The 22,361-nt window shown below is 39.4% G+C and overlaps 1 protein-coding gene across 3 annotated transcripts in view; it reads right to left on the bottom strand.

Annotated features, from left to right (window-relative positions):
- Nucleotides 1-22,361, bottom strand: part of ZNF609 (zinc finger protein 609) — a 211,740-nt gene that overhangs the window by 26,963 nt on the left and 162,416 nt on the right. The gene's annotated exons all lie outside the window — the stretch shown is intronic.

Raw genomic sequence — 22,361 nt, forward strand, 5'->3', positions numbered from 1 at the left:
GACTGTGGGCTCCTAGTTGCTTTTTCTCTTGGATTACTTCTCTTGGGGAAGCCAGCTGCTGTGATGTGAGGAAACTCAAGCGGGCCACCCTACGGATAGGTCCATGAGACCAGAAACTGAAGCCTCCTGCTAACAGCCATGTGAGTGAGTCAACTTGGAAGCAGATCCTTCAGGGCTGGTTGGATAAGCTTTCAGATGATGGCAGCCCCAGGTGAATTTGGACTGCAACCTCATGAGAGAGCCTGAGACAGAACCAGGCACCTAAGCCACTCACTCCTTAACTCTTGATCCACAGAAACTATATGATATAATATTTATTGTTTTGGACCGCTATGCTTTGGGGGTAATTTGTTACTTTACAATAGATAACCTAGAGGAGTGTCTTACCCCCCAAATTCATTTAACAAAGAATTCATTTAACTTATTTATCACTTCCTGGAGCAAATATTTACTGAGCCTCTATTATTTGCCAGGCATTATGTTAAGTACTGAAGTTACAAAAAAACAGCTACAAAGATACCAAGGTCCATTCCTGGGCTGGGAGCAAATATTTATTAAAAGCCTACTTTGTGGAATTCACTGGCCCACGTACTGAAGAAAGGTTAATAGGGCTGGCTGCCTGTCCTCAACATAAGTGACTGAAAAAGGGAGAGGGAAGAGGTCACGTTACTCCAATAGGCTTGAGTTTTCAAATGGAAACATTAGCATTTGTCTATTTGTTGCTTTTAAATCTTATTTCACTCCCAATTGTCAATCCTGGTTGATGTTGACAATTATTCTCTGGATAAAGAGCCAGTTAGCATGCATGTATCTCTCTGTCTCTTTCTCATTATTTGTTCATTCAACAAAAGAACACTTACTCCAGGCCAGTCACTGTTCTAAAGTGATGGGATGTAACAATGCACAAAACGAACAGCCCTTGCTCTCTTTCTCTCTCTTTTTTATAATATCTTTATTTTATTTTGAGAGACAGAGACAGAGAGTGAGTAGGGGAGGGACAGAGAGAGAGGAAGACACAGAATCTGAAGCAGGCTCCAGGCTCTGAGCTGAGCCACTCACGTGCCCCAAACAACCCTTGCTCTTTTTTTTTTTTTTTTAAATATTTTTTATTTATTTCTAGGAGAGAGAGAGAGAGACAGCGCGAGCAGGGGAGGGTCACAGAGAGAGGGAGTCACAGACTGAAACAGGCTCCAGGCTCCGAGCTGGCAGTCAGCACAGAGCCCGACGCGGGGCTTGAACCCACGAACCGCGAGATCATGACCTAAGCGAAAGTCGGACGCTTAACTGACTAAGCCACCCAGGCGCCCCCAAACAACCCTTGCTCTTATGCAGCTTATATTCAAATGATGGGAGACAGATAATAAATAAATGAAGAAATAAATGTATGTTAGTGGTAAGCCCTATGGAAAAAATAAAGCAGAAGCAGAGGAAAAGAGAATATGAGGGTTGGGGATGTTGCTATTTTATAAAGGTGGTCAAGAAAAGCCTTACTGAGAAGAGGAAGTTCAAGCTGAGATCCTGGACGAAGGTGAGAGAGTGAGCTGTGTGAAAGTTACAATGAAGAACATTTTAGACAGAGGAAAATTCAGGCCCTGTAATGAGAATGTGCCTATCATGTTTTAAGGAACAGGAAAATGGATATGAGGCTTTAGTAGAGTGAGAGAAAGAGACAAAGTCAGGGAGATGAGGGCAGGCCAGATCATTAAAATAGCGGTCGAGGGACACAAATAGGCAGCCGCCTGGATTTGGCACCGGGGCCATAGTTTGCAGACTATCTAACTCTTTGTCGGGCAAATGATAGAAGCCAGAGGGAAAGACTATATCTGCCTAGGCTTTGGCCTCAGCATGTATTCTCCCACTGAAACAAAGCTATAAATCAGAGCTTGGATACTTTTATTGATATTAGGCACTCCAAAGTTGTTTGTTGAACAGATAAAAATGTTTTGAAGATTAACTCTGGAACAGAAGCCATTCATAAACTGAGGACTCTCCACATACAGAAGATATTTTAATTTTTTTTGATGATCCTGGCAATTATCCTAAATATAATAATCTTATGGCGTGGTAAAGAGATGTCCCTTTAAAGGTTCCAAGAGAGGGGTGCCTGGCTGGCTCAGTTGGTGGAACATAAAGACTCTCAGTCTTGGAGTCATGAGTTTGAACCCCATGTTAGGTTAGAATTTATTTAAAAAAAAAAAAAAAGTCAGTGGAATATTAAGGATTAATAACCCTCCATTAATTGTAACCAAAATGCTCTGTTGAGTTTTTGTGTTTGGCTTTTTAGTCTCCTCTCTGTTTGTCAGCACTTCTTCTTGTCATTAATAGGTCTACCTTTCACAGTAGCAGTTTCCTTATCGCCAACTTTTGTATCACATTCCAACTTCCTTCTTGTAATCTATTCTAGAGGAAATCAGGGAGTCAACACCAGTACAGCTCGATCATCAGGCCCTATAGGTCTTCTTATCTGATTTTATGGCCACGTACATTCTACATCCATTAATGCCATGATTCTCTTAATAGTCTGTTATATTTGGAATTCAGAGTTCACGGGGAAAGGTGCCTGGCTTTGTCAGTAGAACGTGTGACTTTTGATCTTGGGGTTGTGAGTTTCAGCCACAGGCTGGGTGTACAGATGGCCAAAAATTAAAAAATCTTTAAAAACAAATAGCAACAACAAAAAAACAAAGTTCATGGGGAAAAATTCTATAGCTGGGAGACCAAGGAATCAGTCAGACAAAACCATTTCTGGCAACTCCCTACAACTAGTTTGTCAGTGAGCTTTTGAATGCAGTGTGTGTGTGGGTGGGGGAGGGGGTCACTGTCCAATAAACAATTTAAAATTGAAAATTTGTTTTTATTCCTTTTTTAAGTCTGTTATTTCTACCAATGGGCAATGAGAGTTTTAGTACAAGTGCCAAGAATGCCCAGACATGGCTAGAAAATGAAACCTACATTTTTGTTTAATATTTATTTTCTTTTTGAGAGAGAGAGAGTGCAAGAGGGGGTTGGGCAGAGAGAGAGGGAGACACAGAATCTGAAGCAGGCTCTAGGCTCTGAGCTGTCAGCACAGAGCTGATTGAAGTCAGATGCTTAACCAACTGAGCCACCCAGGTGCCCTGAAACATACATCTTGAATCCTCTCCTAGACAGAGAAACCAAAAAGCATTGCTTAAGGGAGTGGTTCTCAAAGTGTAGTTCAGGGATCCCTGAAAGTCCCAAAGACAGCTTAAGGGATCTGCAAAGTCAAAACTATTTTCATAATAATACTAAGACAGGTTTGTCTTTTTATTTTTATACTCGCCTGAATTTATTTAAGAGTTTTGTAGGGGCAGGGGTGCCTGGGTGGCTCAGTTGGTTAAGCATCTGACTTCAGCCTGGCTTGTGGGTTTGAGCCCCGTTTCGGGTTCTGTGCTGATAGGTCAGAGCCTGGAGCCTATTTCAGATTCTGTGTCTCCCTCTCTCTCTGTCCCTCCCCTGCTTATGCTCTCTCTTTCTCTCTGTCAAAAATAAATAAACACTAAAAAAATAATAAAAAAAGAGTTTTCCAGAGCCTGCGTGATGTGGTATCTCAACAAATCAATATAGAAACATAGATGAAAATCAGCTTCTCTTCTATTAGGCCATACATTTAAAACATTTATGAAAGTCGGGGCGCCTGGGTGGCTCAGTTGGATAAGTGTCCAACTACTGATTTCAGCTCAGGTCATGATTTCACAGTTTGTGGGACTGGGCCTGATATCGAGTTCTGGGGTGACAGTGCAGAGCCTGCTTGGGATTCTCTCTCCCCCCTTTGCTGCCCCTCCCCCACTCACACACTCTCTCCAAAATAAACTTTCAAAAATAAAACATTTGTAAAATGTAAAACAAGGCTACTCTTCCTACTAAAGATTTTTGTTTTAGAAACCATATTTTTCATAAACTTATGTTAACATGTAATCGGTTTTTTACTGTTTTTAAATGAGTTAATAAATACATAGTTAAACAGTTTCTTAGTTTTAAATTCCTATTATGGTAAATACCAAGAAATACAGAATCAAAAGAAACAAACAAAAGCTCTTAGAAGTCCTTCATATCTATTTATTTAGTAATCTCTTCACCTAACCAGGGGTTTGAACCCATGACCCAAGATCAAGAGTTACATGGTCTTCTGACTGAGCCAGCCAGGCACCCCCTTAACAACTTTTTAAGGGTGAAAGGAGTCTTGAATTAAGAAAGTATGAGAACTGATGACTTAAGACATAAAACCGAGGCACTGTTTTACTTCTGCCTTCTTCTTTTTCTTAAGTAAACTCTATGCACAATGTGGAGCGTGAACTCATGACCCTGAGATCAAGAGTCACATGTTCTACCAACTGAGCCAGCCAGGCGCCCCTACTTCTGCCTTTTTATAGAGATGTTAACTAAGCTGCTACCTTCATGCTGGGAGACAGAAAGTTGGGGACTAGCCAGTTCTACCATTATTGTCAATTTTGCTTTCTGGAGATCTGTTTGCCCAGTTGGAATTCTCCTAAGTTATGAGAATTCTGAACCCTGAAGAGAGGCAACTGACAAACTGTAAAGGGAGCAGGAAAATTTGGCATAACTAGGAGGGATCATGGGCTGAAAAAGGAGGAAGCAGGTTGGCTTTCTGTGGCATTTGGATAAGAGCAAGTCACCGTGGCTGTCATTCTGCCTTGGAACTTTTTGAATACAATGTCTTCCTCTCCATACCCATGTCACAACCACCAGAGTTCCAAATCCTTATTAACTCCCCTGTAGACTATTCTAACAGCCCCTAACTTCAGGCTTTAATGCTTTCTGTCAACCCAGCTGGTAAACCAATATCAGATTAATCTACCTCATATACTGCTTTCATGCAATTAGCTAGCAAATACATATTACTTATTATACTCCATCATTATGCCAAGTACTATTGGAGATTCAAAATTTTCACTGAATTGAAAGTTTTACTCTCTTTGGGGGGAGGGGAAGAAATGAATATACATAAAATTATTAATAAAAAATACATATGCTACATACTATGCTACGTAGAGCCATGTAGATCAGAGAAGGAAGAATAGGTAGGATTGCATAAATCTTAAAAGGATCTGGGATAAGCATGGCACACATAAAGAAGAGGGAAATGGGGTGCCTGGGTGGCTCAGTCGGTTGAGCAGCTTCGGCTCAGGTCATGATCTCATGGATCGCGGGTTCGAGCCCCGCATCGGGCTCTGTGCTAACAGGTAGCTCAGAGCCTGGGGCCTGCTTCAGATTCTGTGTGTGTGTCTCTCTCTCTGACCCTCCCTTGCTCATGCTGTCTCTTTCTCAGAAATAAATAAAAAACATTAAAAAATTAAAAAAAAAAAGGGAAACCATGTGATGATGAGCTGAGGCTATTTTAGAGAGTAGGAAAGAAGCCTTGAAGTCCATCTAGGGGCACCTGGATGGTTCAGTTAAGCATTTGATTTTTTAAAAAATTTTTACATTTATTTATTTATTTATTTATTTTTAATATTTTTATTTATTTCTAGGAGAGAGAGAGACAGCATGAGCAGGGGAGGGTCAGAGAGAGAGGGAGTCACAGACTNGCGAGATCATGACCTAAGCGAAAGTCGGACGCTTAACCGACTAAGCCACCCAGGCGCCCCTACATTTATTTATTTTTTGAGAGACAGAGCACGAGTGGGGAAGGGGCAGAGAGGGAGACACAGAATCCGAAGCAGGCTCCAGGCTTTGAGCTGTCAGCACAGAGCCCAATGCGGGGCTTGAACCCACACTGTGAGATCATGACCTGAGCTGAAGTCGGCCACTCAACCGACTGAGTCACGCAGGCGCCCCAAGCATTTGATTCTTAATTTGGGCTCAGGTCATGATCCCATGGTTCATGAGTTCGAACCCTGTGTTGGGCTCTGTGCTTGACAGCATGAAACCTGCTTGAGATTCTCTCCCCTCGCCCCCCGCCCTTTCCCTGCTTAGGCATATGCATTCACGCTCTTTCTCTCAAAATAAATAACCATTAAAAAAAAGTAAAAAAAAGTCTAATGCTTGATGCTAAATAAATACTTGTTAATTGTTTGATTGGTGCACTAATGCATTAAGTTACAGACAGAAAATAAGATAAAAACTTTTCACTGGTGTGCTGGTTTGCTTCATTTACCCTCCCCCAACAACTGTTGCTCATCCACTGCTTTCTAAATATGGTTAAGAATGAAGGTTATGGTTTTCAGCCTCTTTGTTATTTAATTACTTGACTCATTTACCCAATTCCCATGCCCCTTCTTCCCAATAGCCATTTTCTATGTTTAATGTACAAACTTTTGTATATATTCATATAAAATGTATATTACTGTTTTGATTTCATGTATTTTAATTTAAATAAGTAGGACTATACTATAGACTTCATTCTGTTTTTTTTTTTTCCCCCACTTGGTACTACGTTGTTATGATTCATCTATGTTGTCATATCTAACCCATAAGGTTATTTGTAATGTCTATATATATCACTTAATGATAATATCTACTGAACTCCCATCAGCAGTTAGGAGCTATGGAGATACACAGAAATAGAAGCCACAGTCCCTAATTCTCATGTATGTTACAATCCAGCTGGAAGAGATATACACACACACAAAATAACATGCTATCAGGTAGCAACGGATAAAGACACAGTAAAGTTCGGTTGAACAGCTGAGTGAACTATATACCTTAACATAACAGAATATATTTAGTAAAAGAGGAAGACAGGAAGGATGTGGCATTTAGATTTAAATGAACTGATATGAAGTTGTAAAATAACACTTTAAACATTTCTAGGCTTTCCTCTAGATGGTGCTAGAACAACCAAATGGTCTTTTATAACTGAAATTTCCTTCAATATTATAATGAATAAGAGGTAATTTATTACTCATTAGCAACTTGATAGCTCCTCCTCCGCCAATTTTATTGCCCTTTGGTTCCTAGTCTTGGGCAGTGAGAAATCCTGGACATTGCTAAGAAATTAAACCCCACAGACAACTCAAACCCCAATGGTTTCTCATCCAACATACAAAGAGCTATAAATTCAAAGCAGCGTGCTATTGGTGTGTGTGTTTGGAAGTGGAGGAATGGGATTGAATAATTTTCTGTCTCTGCTCCAGGGAGTTTATAATCTAGAATGAAGTAGAACGGGCAAAACACTTACATAAAGCAGAAGACATGATTACGGGCAATGCTTTCCACTACTACTCCAACACATCACAGGGATGAAGAGAGTAGGTAATGAATATTCTAACCTGCTTAAGGAAATAAGTGGTTCTTTCGGGACTCGTAATAAGTTTTTAAAGATTGGCTTAAAATAAAGTTGTTGGATGTACATATAGTAGCTGCCCAAGATTCGGATATATTTTAGGTATCTGGACCAAATGGAATCCCTGTTTAGGAACAGCCATAGTGTGCATTCCACACAGACTTTTAGTATCTTAGATAATATAGTATAACAATAGAGAGCTATGAACTGAACTAAGATTTCATGTTAAGAGGTTTTTTTGGTTTGTTTTTAAAAACATTCTGAATAACTGAACTTCTACTACACAGAGACGGTGGTGGTGACAGCAGTGCATAACGAGAGAATATGAGAGAGCTAACACAAGTGAATAGAAACAAGACAGCTTCGACTTCTCCTCAAGAGGAGAGCATCTGTAGAAAACTACAGTGTTGGTATCTGGAGGACGCCTGTAAGAAGCTTCTGACAGGCCTCCTCCCTCAGCTACCACTGCCAGAGCAGCTTACAAACCTTTAGGTCATCTTATATCCTTGCTGTGTCAAGGATACTTTCTCCCTATACAGTCCTCTTGACAGTTTCTGTCACAATCTTTCACCTCTAATGCTAGTGATGAATGGGTTTGGAATGCCCACATTGAGTACAGGCTGAGTGATGGTTCACTGCTTCTAATTAATAGCATAATATTAGGCATCAATTGCAGTTACCTGGTTAAAAAATAACTAGGCTAATAAAGAATGGGTGTGGACTGCTCAGCTGCCTTACCCAGAGTCACCCTTTTAGGAAAAGCTGAAAACTAACTAAGTGTCTCTAATTTAGCCAAAAGTCTACTTAAAATTAAAAAATTTTTTAAAAAATACTGGGAAATACTGAAAATACTGGGGTGCCTGGCTGGCTCAGTTGGTAGAGCATGTGACTCTAGATCTTAGGGTTGTGCGTTCAAACCCTATATTGGGTGTGGAGTTTACTTAAAATAGAAAAAAAAGAGAACAAAGAAAAAAGAAGAGGAAAAAAAATAATTTAGCCCAAAGAGATTTCTTCTGGTTCTTAATTATGTGGCATCTGCTGATTGTATCATTAATAAGGACTCGTCATACATGCTATTTGGTGATATAGTTATTTGCATATAATTATTTGAAAATACTTTAGTTATAAGATTTCCTGAAAATGAACTCCCATACACAAAACAAATGTGAAAAAACCAACTTCACAAATCTTAGGAAACAAAGCTGCCTATGTGGCATTACATGGCAAAAATGTGACAGGGTATAAATTTCTTTTCATTTGAGCCCATGTGAAAGTAAACAGGGCTAGCCTTAAGCAATATTTTTCAAGATTTCTTTGACTAAGTAAACGTTTACATCTTTTTAATAATTTTTTTAATGTTTATTTATTCTTGAGAGAGAGAGAGAGAGAGAGACAGAAACAGAGGGCGAACAGGGGAGGGGCAGAAAAAGAGGGAGACACAGATACTGAAGCAGGCTTCAGGCTCTGAGCTGTCAGCCCAACACAGGGCTTGAACTTACAAACCAGGATATCATGACCTGAGCTGAAGTCAGACGCTTAAAGGACTGAGAAGGTTTACATTTTAATGTGACCAAATCCTTTTGTGATTTCTTCCTTTACTTTTATAGTTCGCCTTTTCATCTAGAAATCTGGATATATATTTAGTATTATTTTAATTAAATGGCTTTATAAGAATCAACCATGTACCCCTTTAATAAATCTTGATTTTATATACATGTATTTACATATATTTATATATACATACACACATACATTCATATAGACTTTTCTATTTTGGAAACTTTTTAAAAAACTTTTTAAAATTAAGGTATAATTAACAAAGTTGTAAGATATTTGAAGTGTACAATGTGAACATTTAAGATCTGTACATATTGGGGCGCCTGGGTGGCTCAGTGGGTTAATCGGCCGACTTTGGCTCACGTCATGATCTCGCAGTCTGTGAGTTTCAGCCCTAGGTCGGGCTTTGTGCTGATAGCTCAGAGCCTGGAGCCTGCTTCAGATTCTCTGTCTCCCCCTCTCTGCCCCTCCCACACTCATGCTCGGTCTCTCTTGCTCTCAAAAATAAACATAAAAAAATTAAGATCTGTACACATTTATATAAACTTAGATAAACAAACATGGGTCTCTAAATCAATGTTTTTCCTTCACAGATGGTTTCCCCAATTTCTATTACTACAGATCCTTTCCATTTCCACTGTTTTGCTTATAAATTAGGGTTTCTAGACAGCCAAATTGGTTCTACCAGGCCATTACCAAACAGCAGTTTTACTTTTTTAAATTAGTTTAAAGTAAATGGCAAAAGATTTCCCTCTTACCCCCAACACATATATTGTACACTAAATGAATATTCTATCTATCATGTTAGCTATTGTCGGTCTCAGATGAAGATGTAAACTCTGCAAGGTTTCTCCTCAAAGTTGTACTGTCTCCTTTTTCAATGTTCTGTGCAGCAGTCTCTCTCTACGAATGCCCAACTCCTTAGCTTCCTACTTTCAGGTTGAGATGATCTCCTTCCCTTTAACACGTGGTTGTCCTTCCCTAGTACAGGTTATCTTTTGTCTACAGATGTTCTATACTTCCTCTAAACTTAAATGTATCTCAATCCTCTAAGACCCACGACTTCCAGATACACATTTTTTGTTGACTATTGTGACTGAACTTAATTGATTTATAAATTAATGATTTACCTTACTTAATTTCTTACCTGATACCCCAAAATGTATACCTATGCCTGCTATTTCTATTTTTAGATAAATGTTCTGATTTAAAAAATGGTATGTGGGGCGCCTGGCTGGTTCAGTCAGTGAAGCGTACAACTCTTGGTCTCAGGGTTGTGAATTCAAGCCCCAAGTTGGGTGGAGAGATTACCTGAAAATAAAAATCTTCAAAAAAATAAAAAAAGTATTTTAATAACTATACTTTGAAATTGTAATTCTGTTGTTGTCTTAAGAGAGGTGACCTTGGTGAAGGGGGGTGGCGGGGGAAGACTTTCTATTGTTTACCCTCTTGGTATGTTTTGAATGTTGTGCCACTTCATATTTGCATGTAAACAATAAAAAGTGGCGCCTGCCCTCCCAACCCCCCAATGATGCTGTAATAGAAGAGATATCATCTATATATTTTTTTCTTTGTGTACAAATTTGTGTTACACAAATATTTAGCAGGTACTCAGTAACTAATGAACAGAAATGAATAACCCCAATATTTTGGATGATGGCTTAACCCATCACACAGGGTTTATATAGGAACCAGATTTCATCTCTGGCTGATGAGCTTAACTGACAGCAGAACAGGAACTCCTCAACTACTTACTCTTCCTTCTTTCAAATTTAAGAATCTCACTCAGTTTCTGATTTTTGACCCAGGGTGGTTTCACCAAATTTCTAGCAGCCTGGGTATGGCTGTGTGTGTGGTACGTGCATGTGTGTGTGCTGGGGTTCAGGGAAGTTCAGCAATAATGAGTTTGTGTGCTATTAAAATGTAGTGTTAAGACCTAGAAGTTTTAAAGAAACCACAAATAAACTAAACTGAACTCTTTATTTCTGATGCTTTGTTTAAAGTTACAACAATTTTACCTTTTCAAACTTCATACGGTTAGTGCTGTAAAAACTAAACCCACTATATATATTTTACTTCACTGGGCTCACATTTAAAAAAAATTTTTTTTTAATGTTTTATTTATTTCTAAGAGACAGACAGCGTGAGCAGGGGAGGGTCAGAGAGAGAGGGAGACACAGAATCTGAAACAGGCTCCAGGCTCTGAGCTAGCCGTCAGCATAGGGCCCAACGAGGGGCTCAAACCCACGAACAGTGAGATCATAACCGAGTGAGCCATCCAGGTGCCCCACTGGGCTCACATTTAAAAGCAAATGTCTGAATTTGTCTGACAATGTGAAATGGAGTCAGTTCAAACTCTTGCCTTTTATTTATGTCTTGCTGCTAGACAAAATTTGTTGCAGAATTTGCAATAAGCATCCATCTTCCTCTTCCACTTATAAGATGAACCATCAGTAGCATCCTGAGTCTGGCCACTCAGTTAAGATTTAGATTCTAATACAAACCCACCAAAGTTGTAGAAGTTTCTCAAGTTCTAATGATATAAAAAGTAAAGATGCTTAGTCCCAGGCACAAAAGGTTATTTTGTGTTTTCTCTGACTTTTGGGGGTGGTGGTGCTGGATGGGAACGTACAGTATTTCTCCTTGATGGTTTTCAAGATAATAGTTACCATTTATTATACTTCAGTAAAGAATAAAAAGCATTGGGGCACCTGGGTGGCTCAGTCAGTTAAGCATCCAACTCTTGATTTTGGTTCAGGTTATGATCTCATGGTTCCTGAGATTGAGCCCTGCGACAGGCTCTCCATTGACAGCGCAGAGCCTGCTTGGGATTCTCTCTCCTCAACCCCCACCCCCCCACCCCCCGCCGCTTCCCCACTTGTGCTTTGTCTCTCAAAAATAAACTAAAAAAAAAAACAAAACCCACTTCATTAAAAAATTTAAGTAAAAAGCATTGCTTATAATTGAAGTTACTGTGTTTAAGAGTCTTCCATATATTATCTCATTTAATCCCCTCAACAATATCAAAGTATTATCATTTCCATTTTACAGATGAAGAAATAGAAGGTTAGAGCAAGCTGTTCCTATGTTAAATAAGATACAAAGTCAGGATGTGAATCCAAATCAGTCTCACTCTGAAGCCTGATTTTTAACTATATTGTCTCATAAGATGAGGATACACTTTCTGGGTTCTCAGCAGCCCACATTTCCAGATGTAAAACACTAAATGGTCTGTGTACTGCACTGTGAGAATAAAATTGTGGGCTATGGTGAAAAACATCAACACTTATAGGTTTATTTTTGGCTGAGGAGCAGGTTATTGATTTTATGTTTGACCTCTCTCTACCAGAAAAGAAATAGAAGCAGCAATAAAGCAGCATACTGGTGGCAAAGGGGAAGATACATAGAGCAGAAGAGGCAAGAATCAAAAAGAAAATGTCAAAGTAAAAGGAAGCAAGAGGTAGAAACAGGAAAAGGAGCTACTAGGGCACAGAAACAGTGCAAAGCTGCAAGGTTATTATGAAACACAAAACGTTGTTTCCTTTGTATTTTATTGATGATGTGAAAACCAAAGCTCAGTTCTTGAAGATCTGGAAAATTTCAGAAGTACCTTTCTCTAAGTCATGGGGAAAAAAAAAAAAAGGAATGTAAATTGATCAAATCAATCATGATACATTCTTAACATGGATGGAATGTATGGTTTTAAAAAATGTTATGGGAAGAGTGCCTGTGTAGCTCAGTTGATTAGGTTTCCAACTCTAGGTTTCAGTCAGGTCATAATATCAGGCCCTGTGTCAGGCTCTGTGCTAACAGCGTGAAGCCTGCATGGGATTCTCATCTCCCGCTCTCTCTCTGCCCTGCCCCTGATGCTCACTCTCTATCTAAATAAATAAATCAACATTAAAAAAAATAAAAGTGTTACAGAAGACAATTTATGTTAGGAGAATGTTCATTACATATTCATCTATAAACAAAAGATGATTACAAATATACACAGACAGGTCCCAATTTGTTAAAACTAAAACTACAAAAGTATATTTATAATATAACAATCATAATAGTTATCTCAGTGATTTATGATTTTATTCTTTGTGATTTGTTTTCTCCTTTTTGTTTCCCATATTTTCAATAAAAAGTTACTAATTTTTTGAGAACTATAATTAATTATATTTTTTCAAAACTTCTTCGTCACCCAAAATAGAAACTCAGTAACCATTAAGCACTAATTCCCTATTCCCTCTGACCTCTGGTTCATAGTAACTCTGTTCTATTTTCTGTCTCTATAAATTTGCCTATTCTAGATACCTCATATAAGTTGAATCATATAGTATGATTTATTCTTTTGTCTGACTTATTTCAGTTAGCATAATGCTTTCACGGTTTATCCACATTGTAGCAAATATAAAAATTTCACTCCTTTTTATTGCTATATTCCATTATGTTCATTCATCTGTTGGTGGACACTAGGTTGTTTCCATCTTTTAGCTACTGTGAATAATTTTGCTACTGATATTAGATTCACATACAAGTTTTGTTTGAACATCTGTTTTCAATTAGTTGGGGTATCTACCTAGCAATGGAATTGCAAGATCATATGTTAATTATATGTTTAACTTTTTGAGGAGCAACCAACACTATTTTCCAGAATGGCTACATTTTATGTTCCCATCTACAGTCCCACAAGGGTTCCAATTTCTTCCTATCTTCTCCAATACTTTTTATTTTCTTTTTTCTTTCTTTCTTTTTTAATAATAGCCATCGTAGTAGGTGTGAAGTATCTCAGTGTAGTATCTCACTGTGATTTCACTTTGCATTTCCCTTATGATTAATAATTCTGAGCATATTTTCATGTGCTTATTGGTCATTAATACATATTCTTTGGCAAAATGTTGACTCAAGTCCTCTGCACTGTTTTGAATTAGATTGCTTGGGTTTTTTGTTGTTGAGTTGTAAGAGTTCTTTAGATATTCTGGATATTAATCCCTTATCAGATACATGATTTGAAAATATTTTCTCTCATTCTGTTAGTTGTCTTTTTAGGTCCCTTGATAGTATTTTTTGACAAACAAAAGTTTTTAATTGCAATGGAATAAATTTTAACTATTTTTTTTTTGCTTATTGCTCATGCTTTTGGTATCATATCCATGAAACCAGGAATTTTTAAATCAGTAACAAATGTAATTAAAAAAATATCAGATGAAAAAATAGTTGCTAGTAGTAAGGTAGAAAATGCAGGAGGAGGGGCGCCTGGGTGGCTTAGTCGGTTAAGCGTCCGACTTTCGCTTAGGTCATGATCTCGCGGTTCGTGGGTTCGAGCCCTGCGTCGGGCTCTGTGCTGACTGCCAGCTCGGAGCCTGGAGCCTGTTTCAGTCTGTGACTCCCTCTCTCTCTGACCCTCCCCTGCTCACGCTGTCTCTCTCTCTCTCTCTCCTAGAAATAAATAAACATTTAAAAAAAAAAAAAAAAGAAAATGCAGGAGGAAATAGTTTACTGCCTGCCTCTCATTCTGAATTCAAAGCACAGTATAAGAAAGCTCAAAACGAAGACTGTTTTAAGCATCTACGTTCCTCCTCTTACTAGAACATGACCTAGTAGAGGATCTCTTGGTCTAAGGATATGTATTAAAGCTTCTCTACTTAACAAAAAAAAAAGCTTCTCTACTCTTCTCTACTTCAAACTTTCAACTTACTTAAAAAAAAATTTTTTTTTAATGTCTTTATTTTATTTTTAGAGACAGAGACAGAGAGTGAGTGGGGGAGAGGCAGAGAGAGAGGGTGACACAGAATCTGAAGCAGGCTCCAGGCTCTGAGCTGTCAGCACAGAGCCCGATGCTGGGCTCAGACCCACGGACTGTGAGATCCTGACCTGAGGCAAAGTCAGATGCTTAACCAGCTGAGCCACCCAGGCACCCCTCAACTTACTTTTACAACAAAAACAAAGCTACCCACTGGATCAAGAACTCAACAACTATGCCCACCATTTACAGATGACATATCAGATCATTTGCATAGTATAAAAACAAACAGACTTAGCAATAGCCTTTTAGTACCAAACCATGTCATAGTTCTATGCAATTTACAACTGACCCCTAACACTTAAGATCTTAAGGCAGAAACCATGGTAAAGGGATTTATTCCTGGATGTACAAACATTTGTTCTGTCATCTATTATTTTTTTTTAAATGTTTATTTATTATTGAGACAGACAGAAACAGAGCATGAGCAGGGGAGGGGCAGAGAGAGAGAGAGACACAGAATCCAAAGCAGGCTCCAGGCTCTGAGCTGTCAGCACAGAGCCCAACACAGGGCTTGAATCCACAAACCATGAGATCATGACCTGAGACGAAGCTGGATGCTCAACCAACTAAGCCACCCAGGCGCCCTATGTTATTATTTTTTTTAAATGTTTATTTTTGAGAGAGAGAAAAACAGAGCACGAGTGAGCAGGGGAGAAAGAGAGAGAGGGGGACCCAGAATCTAAAGCAGGCTTTGAGTTGTCACCACAGAGCCTGACGTGGAGCTCAAACTCACAAACCGTGAAATCATGACCTAAGCCGAAGTCAGACTTATTTTTTAAAGACCCTTGTTTCTTTTACTTTTTTTACTCTTTTCTTAAAAAAAAAAAAAAAAAGAAAAGAAAAGCATGCCACCTTAAAAAAGACTCCCTTGGGGGAGTCTGGGTGGCTCAGTTGGTTAAGTGTCTGGCTCTTGATTTAGGATCAGGTTATGATCTCACAGTCTGTGGGTCTGAGCCCTGCTTTGGGCTCCATGCTGACAGCACAGAGCCTTCTTGGGATTCTTTCTCTCCCTCTCCCTCTGCCCCTCTCTCATGCACACATGCATGCTTTCTCTCAAAATGAATAAATAAAGGTAATCCCTTTAAAAAGACAATTCCCTTGGAAGCTGTATTCCCTTAGTATGGTTAGAGAAACAAGAAAGTGCTAAGCCTAATATCCAGTGCTAATGAGAATGGTTAAAAATAAATGTTTGCTGCTGACAGTCTTTACAATGCTGCCAAAGTGTGGTACAATTTAGTCCTGTTCTCTAGAAGCTGAATATGCCTTCAGTTGTGGTCTTCTCTTTGCTTTCCTGGTAAAGTCCTCTTTATACTCCCCAGGACTCATATTTGGGCCAAAGTTCTTTTTAGCCACCACTAAATGATCAAGAGCCTGTTAAGAGGGCTCCTCATAGTTCTAATTTCTTTTTAAATGAAAATGGCAGACATGTTTATCAACTGGTGCCTGGAATGGGGGCAAGAAGGAGAAGGATGCATCTGCAATAAATATCTCAAACTCCCAGTCAATACTAACTCCAGGTTTTCTAGTCCTCTGTAGAGTAAATAAGTCACAGTTTCTGGAAACCTGTAAGTATAGCTGCATCTTGGGCTGGAGCTGTATCTGGGAAGAAACTGGTAGGGCTGAGAGGGAACTGAGTTACAAGATGATGCCTATGAGGAAGAGGCTGGTTTGAAACTACTACAACCTCTATGAAAACTCCAACTATGGGAACGTAGGGATTGTTTACTTCCATAGCTGATCTCTGGTATAATGTCTAATGTTTAACCTTGCCATGTGACTAGAGATTATGAAAATTTTGAGCACTGTTTCTCCCAGGACTAAATTCAAACCAGAGATGTAGGTAAAGGGTGAATACAAATTCACACAGAAATTCATGTGAGTTAGTCACCTTCAGAAATGAAAAGACTAGGAAAAATTAGGGTCATCTGTGGTTCATCTAGTAGCTAAGATTTTTTCCCCCCAACTCGGTTGTATTCTAAAAACTATTCTTTTTTTAATGTTTATTTTTAATGTTTGAGAGAGAGAGACAGACAGACACACGGAGTGTGAGCAGGGAGAGAGGGAGAGAGAGACAGAGAGAGAGACAGACAGACAGACAGACACACACACACACACACACACACACAATCTGAAGCAAGCTCCAGGCTCTGAAATGTCAGCACAGACCCAACGTGAGGCTCAAACTCACAAACCATGAGATCATGACCTGAGCTGAAGTCAAATGCTCAACCGACTGAGCCACCCAGGCGCCCTGAAAACTATTCTTTTTTTTTTTTTTATGGGTTTACCGTGTAGTAACATCAGGAACTTTGATAAAGAGTGCCATATTTTAGGGAAAACTCTAGTCCCAAATTTGTCTACTGCAGTGAAAATTATTAGAACACTTTACTATGCTATAAATTCTTCCGTCCTACCAAACTTCAAGCAGGCAGAACTTCAAATCGGCTTAACAGCAATATCCCCAGGTTTTTTTTTTTGGTTTTTTTTTTTTTTAAATCACACTTATCCTGGCAATCCATTCATTTGCAAGTCGGGGATGTGACTACAGGGAAGGATCAAATCATGTAGGAGTCTTCCAAACCCAGAAACCCGAAGGCAGAAGGGGGTTATTATTCCTCTAGAGAAGATACTTCCAAAGAGAATCTCTATTTCCCAGGAGCCCTTTATTAATATTCTAAGTATAAATCTCTGAGGTTATCCAATAAAACAATTTGGGATAAAGTCTTCTGCAGAAATGTTTGAAGTTTATGGAAAAGTGGTTCCCCAACTTGGACACACAGGATACACCTGAGATGATTAAAAACACGGACACCTGGCTCCCACCTACAGACACGGTGTTTTAATTTAGCTGGGCAAGACATGGGCATAAGGCCTTTCAATCCCCGTGTCCACATTCTAATGTGCAGCAGAATCTGGAAACAACTGTTACAAAAATGGTGTCTTCAAATTTTTCTGCCTTCAGTTCTGGGATTGACAGGAAACAAAAAAATCCTAAGCCCTTATTCCTGGGATCTCTTGGGGCTGAATGAATCAAAGAAAGCACAAGGTAACACCCACCATCCTGGAACGATTTTCACATGACCATGGTATTTTCTCTCCACAGAATTTCAGGCAAAAGTATAATAGAGGGCCAGCTGAAACCACTATGAAGCAAGTACCCATCTGGGGAGTTGTTAGGTAGATCTGTTACAGCTAGAACTATAAGCAGGCAAAGGACTGGTATAGGGTAGAGATGGACGGCCAAAGTGGGATATCCGTCCAATGTAAACCACTGCACCCCCAGACGGTAGGGCCGGGGAGGCTAGGGAGGAACAGTAAAGACTGAATACAACTCCTCCTCCCATCTCTAAGTTCCCACACCATGGAAACTTTGCAAACGTGCAACAAAGGCTGGTTCACCACACCCTGAAATCTCACATCCTCCCTTTCTTCTTGCTGAGGTAACCACACACCGAACCCACAGCGGGAGGCAGCTCAGCAGAGGTCATCACACCCTCAGCTGTCCAGCTGGAGTCCTTGTCTGAAAGCTACTGGGAATCTCAATGGGACAGCTTGGAAGAAATACTTGCCTGAGGCCGTGATGGAATCATACCTATCCACAGTTGTACTGCTTAATGGCCTGGCAGGAAGAACTAGGGTAAGAATGTGACTAGGGGCTGGTCTATATGAGGCTCTTTTCCTTTCAGCCGTCTTCAGCTAGAGGCTGACAGAAACAGCTAACTGCTGAAGCCTCTTTTTCTTTCTGGTAACTTCCACTTGGTATCTCAGGGTTTGTTAACAGAGCAGAACCAAACCACACTGCAGTTCTCCGTGCCAAAAAGAGGGGAAATAGTAATGCAGAGAGAGGAACGGTTGAGATGAGAGGGTGGATGCTCTTCTGCCCAGAGAGGCTCTGGGAAGCAGTGCCTCCTATAATTATAAACAGTTCTGGTTTCCTTCCTCTCTCTAATCTGTGACAATAATTATTCTGAAGTTTTGGGTGGCTTCTGTTATGGGTTGAATTGTGTCCCCCAAAACAGATTATTAAAGTCCTAACCCCCAATACCTCAGAATGTGATCCTATGTAGAAACAGGTTCTTTTACAGAGGCAATCAAGTTAAAATGAGGTCATTTAAGTGGGCTCTAATCCAATATGACTGATGTCCTTATAAAAAGGGAGGAATGTGGACATACTGACAGATACGCACAGGGAGAAGAAGATGTGAAAGCGCACAGGGAGAAGATAGCCATGTGACTGGAGTGATGACATCTATAAACCAAGGGATGCCAAGGATTGCTGGCAAACATCAGAAGCTAGAAGAGGCAAGAAACATTCTTCCCTGGAAACATCAGAGAGAGCACAGCCCTGCTAACCCCTGATCTCTGACTTCTGGCCTCCAGAACCATGCGATAATAAATTCATTTTAAACCACCCAGGTTTTGGCATTTTGTTACAGTAGCCTTAGGAGATACAGCCCCCAAAGTAGACCTGGTGTTGATGAAATCAGTCAGATTCTATTTCAATTAGCCTCAGTGAATCACTGCTGCTAGCCAAGATTACAGTCTAGGTCAGTGGCTCTCAAATAGGGTGGGTGGAGAACAGTGGTGATAGCACCAAATCATAATTTCTTGGGAAGCTATTTCATAATAAATGCCTAAGTTCTAAACTGAGCCTGCTGATTCAGAATATGAGGAGTAAGGGATAGTTAACCTATCTTTTAAACAAGTTCCTCAAGTGATATCACTAACTTGCTCTGATCTCATGTACCACACCACCCCCAAATGAGTAACATTAGCTTAAATGAAAGGATACAACTCAGGGTCTTTCCCAAATTGACCTGTAGATTCAATGTAATCTCAGTCAAAATCTCAGCAGGTTTTTTTGCTCCATAAAAATTCACAGACTGATCCTAATATTTATATGGAAATGTAAAAGGCCAATAGTCAAATCAATCTTGAACAAGTACAACAAAGCTGAAGATACCAACACTTATAAAGCCACAGTTATTAATAGTACTGACACAAGACTAGACAAATGGATGAGTGGGATGAAAGACAGGATCCAGAAATAAACCCACACATAGGTTATTTGATTTATGACAAATGAGACACTGCAGTAAAGTGGTGGGGGAAAGGATGGCCTTGTTTCAGTAAGGTGCTGGGTCAGTGATGGAAAAAGCAGAATCCTGACTAAACTCATACCCTAAACAAAAATCAATTTCAGACAGACTATAGATCCATATACGAAAATAAAAGCAATACAGTTCTCAGAAAAATACATAAGAGAGTATCTTTATTACCATGGGAAAGGCAAGCTTCTTAAACAGGACACTACAAAACACTAACTATAAAAGAAAAAAAGATAAACTAGACTTTATAAAATGAAGAAACTTTCATTCATGAAAAGGTACCATTAAGAGAAATGGCAAGCTATAAAATAGAAGGTATTTATAATATATCTGATGAAGGACTCAGAATATACAAAAAAAATCTCACAAATTCATAAGAAACATACAACCCAATCCTAAAATGTAAAAGGTTTAAACATGTACTTTGTAAGACTTCCAGTGGCCAATAAGCACATAAAAAGATTCTCAGTTTCATGATTTTCATGAGATGCAAATTAATATCACAATGAGATACCATGCTATACAGCAAACAGGATGGCTAAAATAAAAAAGACAAATAAGGTCAAGAGTTGGTAAGGATGCAAAACAATCAGGATTATTTGGAAGTAGGAGTATAAATTGGTTCAGACACTTTGGGAACCTGGCAATATCTACTGGCGCTGACCATATGTGTCCCTAATGACTCAGGAATTCCATTCCTAAGTATGTACAGAATAGGAATGGGTACATATATTCCTCAAAAGACACATACAACAATTTTTGCAGCAGCATTTTACACAACAACCCCAAACAATCCAAATACTCATCAGCAACTGAATAGTGTAACATTCACATAATGACATACCATAAAATAAGCAGAATAAATAAAGTACAACTACATGCAACAACATGGATAAATTTCACTGGCATAATGCTGATTAGCTATACATAAAAAAAGGTCATATTATAATGATTTTATTTATATAATGTTCAAAATGGAGAACACCAATCTCTGATGCTGGCAGTCAGAACTTCTTTTTTTGAGCTATTGGAAGGGAAGTATGAAGGGGTTTCTGGGGTGATGGTAATGATGCATTTCTTCATGTAGGAAGTAATAACCATGAAGTGACCATGAAGTCACTTTAAAAATTCAATGACCTGCATGCTTATAAATTTGGACGCATACTTATATTTTTATTATTGTTCAGTAAGACATACTAACATAAAAACAAAAACACTTGGGCTTGTGACTCCTGTAGATGAGTACTAGGATCAGCTGAGGTGCATGCTAGTTCTGTACTTTGAGTAGTCTGCCCAAACTCCAGTCTAGTATCTAATGCAATAGAACTTGGGGGGATGGGAGGGGAGGGTTTCTACTTTCTCCGTACTGATACTTGATTCTGTAAGATTTTTAAATAGAATAATTCTAAGGAGCGGGCTAAGTGCTGAAAAGCAGAAGAGAGCTTGGTAAATGGGAATATGCACAGTATTTCAAGTGTACTGAATGATACAAGAAAATTTTCAAAAGATGGGCATAATCAGAGTCAAATAAGGAGAAGGCAGTTTGTTCACTGAATTAGTTCAGGGCTAAGAAGTTTCATTTGACTGTGAGTTCAATGGGGGTAGAAAAGTATTCGATAGCAGTCTTTTAGGCTTTTTAAAGACCTACTAAACAGAAAATAGAGTACAGCTTGTGGGAGGGGGAACTACTCAATTTCTCACCATAGCCTTTTTGTCACAGAGCTTGTTGCTATGGAGAAGGCCATGAAGGCAGCAACTAGGGGAAATAAAGGATCTGGCAGGAGTAAGCACAGTGACAGTGGATTAAACAAAAATTCCTTGAGCAATTAGCAAGTAGCAGGGCCTATAAATGACACACTTTCCATTTTTTCCTAACCCCTACCCTTCTAAAAGTACATGGGCTTGGTTTGCCACTATAATTTAACTCAAATACAGAGAAGCCTGAATAGGCCTAACAAAGCCTAAGCCTGGCAGACAAAACACAGGCCATTTAGCAATGCTGCTTCATGCCAGGGGGAATCAGCTACCTACCCACCCCTATCCTGGGGAAATGATCTCCAGCTGCCTAAATTATAAAGTTGTTGCCCTATGATTTCTTTGTTCTGTAAAGCCTGAGGGAGATAGGATAATGAAGTATCAGAAGAGGTACAGAACAGCCTCTTGTTTCATAAAGCAGTCAGAGGCAGAGTTGAGAGAGGAGAGAGAGAAAGAGGGAGTTCTTACTGGTATCATTAAGAGGCAGCAGCAGCGACCTGGGAGCAAAGCTCTGCCTGAACTGGTCTGAAACTACTGCTGTGGGAGAAAAGGCTGGTTGCCAAGTTTGTTAATAGCTTCTGCCCATCATTGTTACAGCAGCTTTATCAACCAGGGCAGGGCCAGGACCTGTTTTTAGCAGTGTAAGCACTGAGACCGGAGGGTTCAACAACATCTTCCAGCAGATCTCACCACAACCAATGATTAACAGAGACAGTTCTCTCTTCTGTCCCACACAAATGATCACAGAATTGTAAATATCACAGCTAGAAGGACCACAGAGATATGGAGACCAACCCCCTCATTTTTACAAATGAGGACACTGAGGTCCAGACTTGTTAAACGACCTTATCCCTTTTACCCCTGGGAACCATATGCCAAA

This window comes from Hyaena hyaena, unplaced genomic scaffold (genome assembly GCF_003009895.1).
Source record: "Hyaena hyaena isolate Hyena2069 unplaced genomic scaffold, ASM300989v1 scaffold_15, whole genome shotgun sequence".
NCBI classification, from domain to species: Eukaryota; Metazoa; Chordata; class Mammalia; order Carnivora; family Hyaenidae; genus Hyaena; species Hyaena hyaena.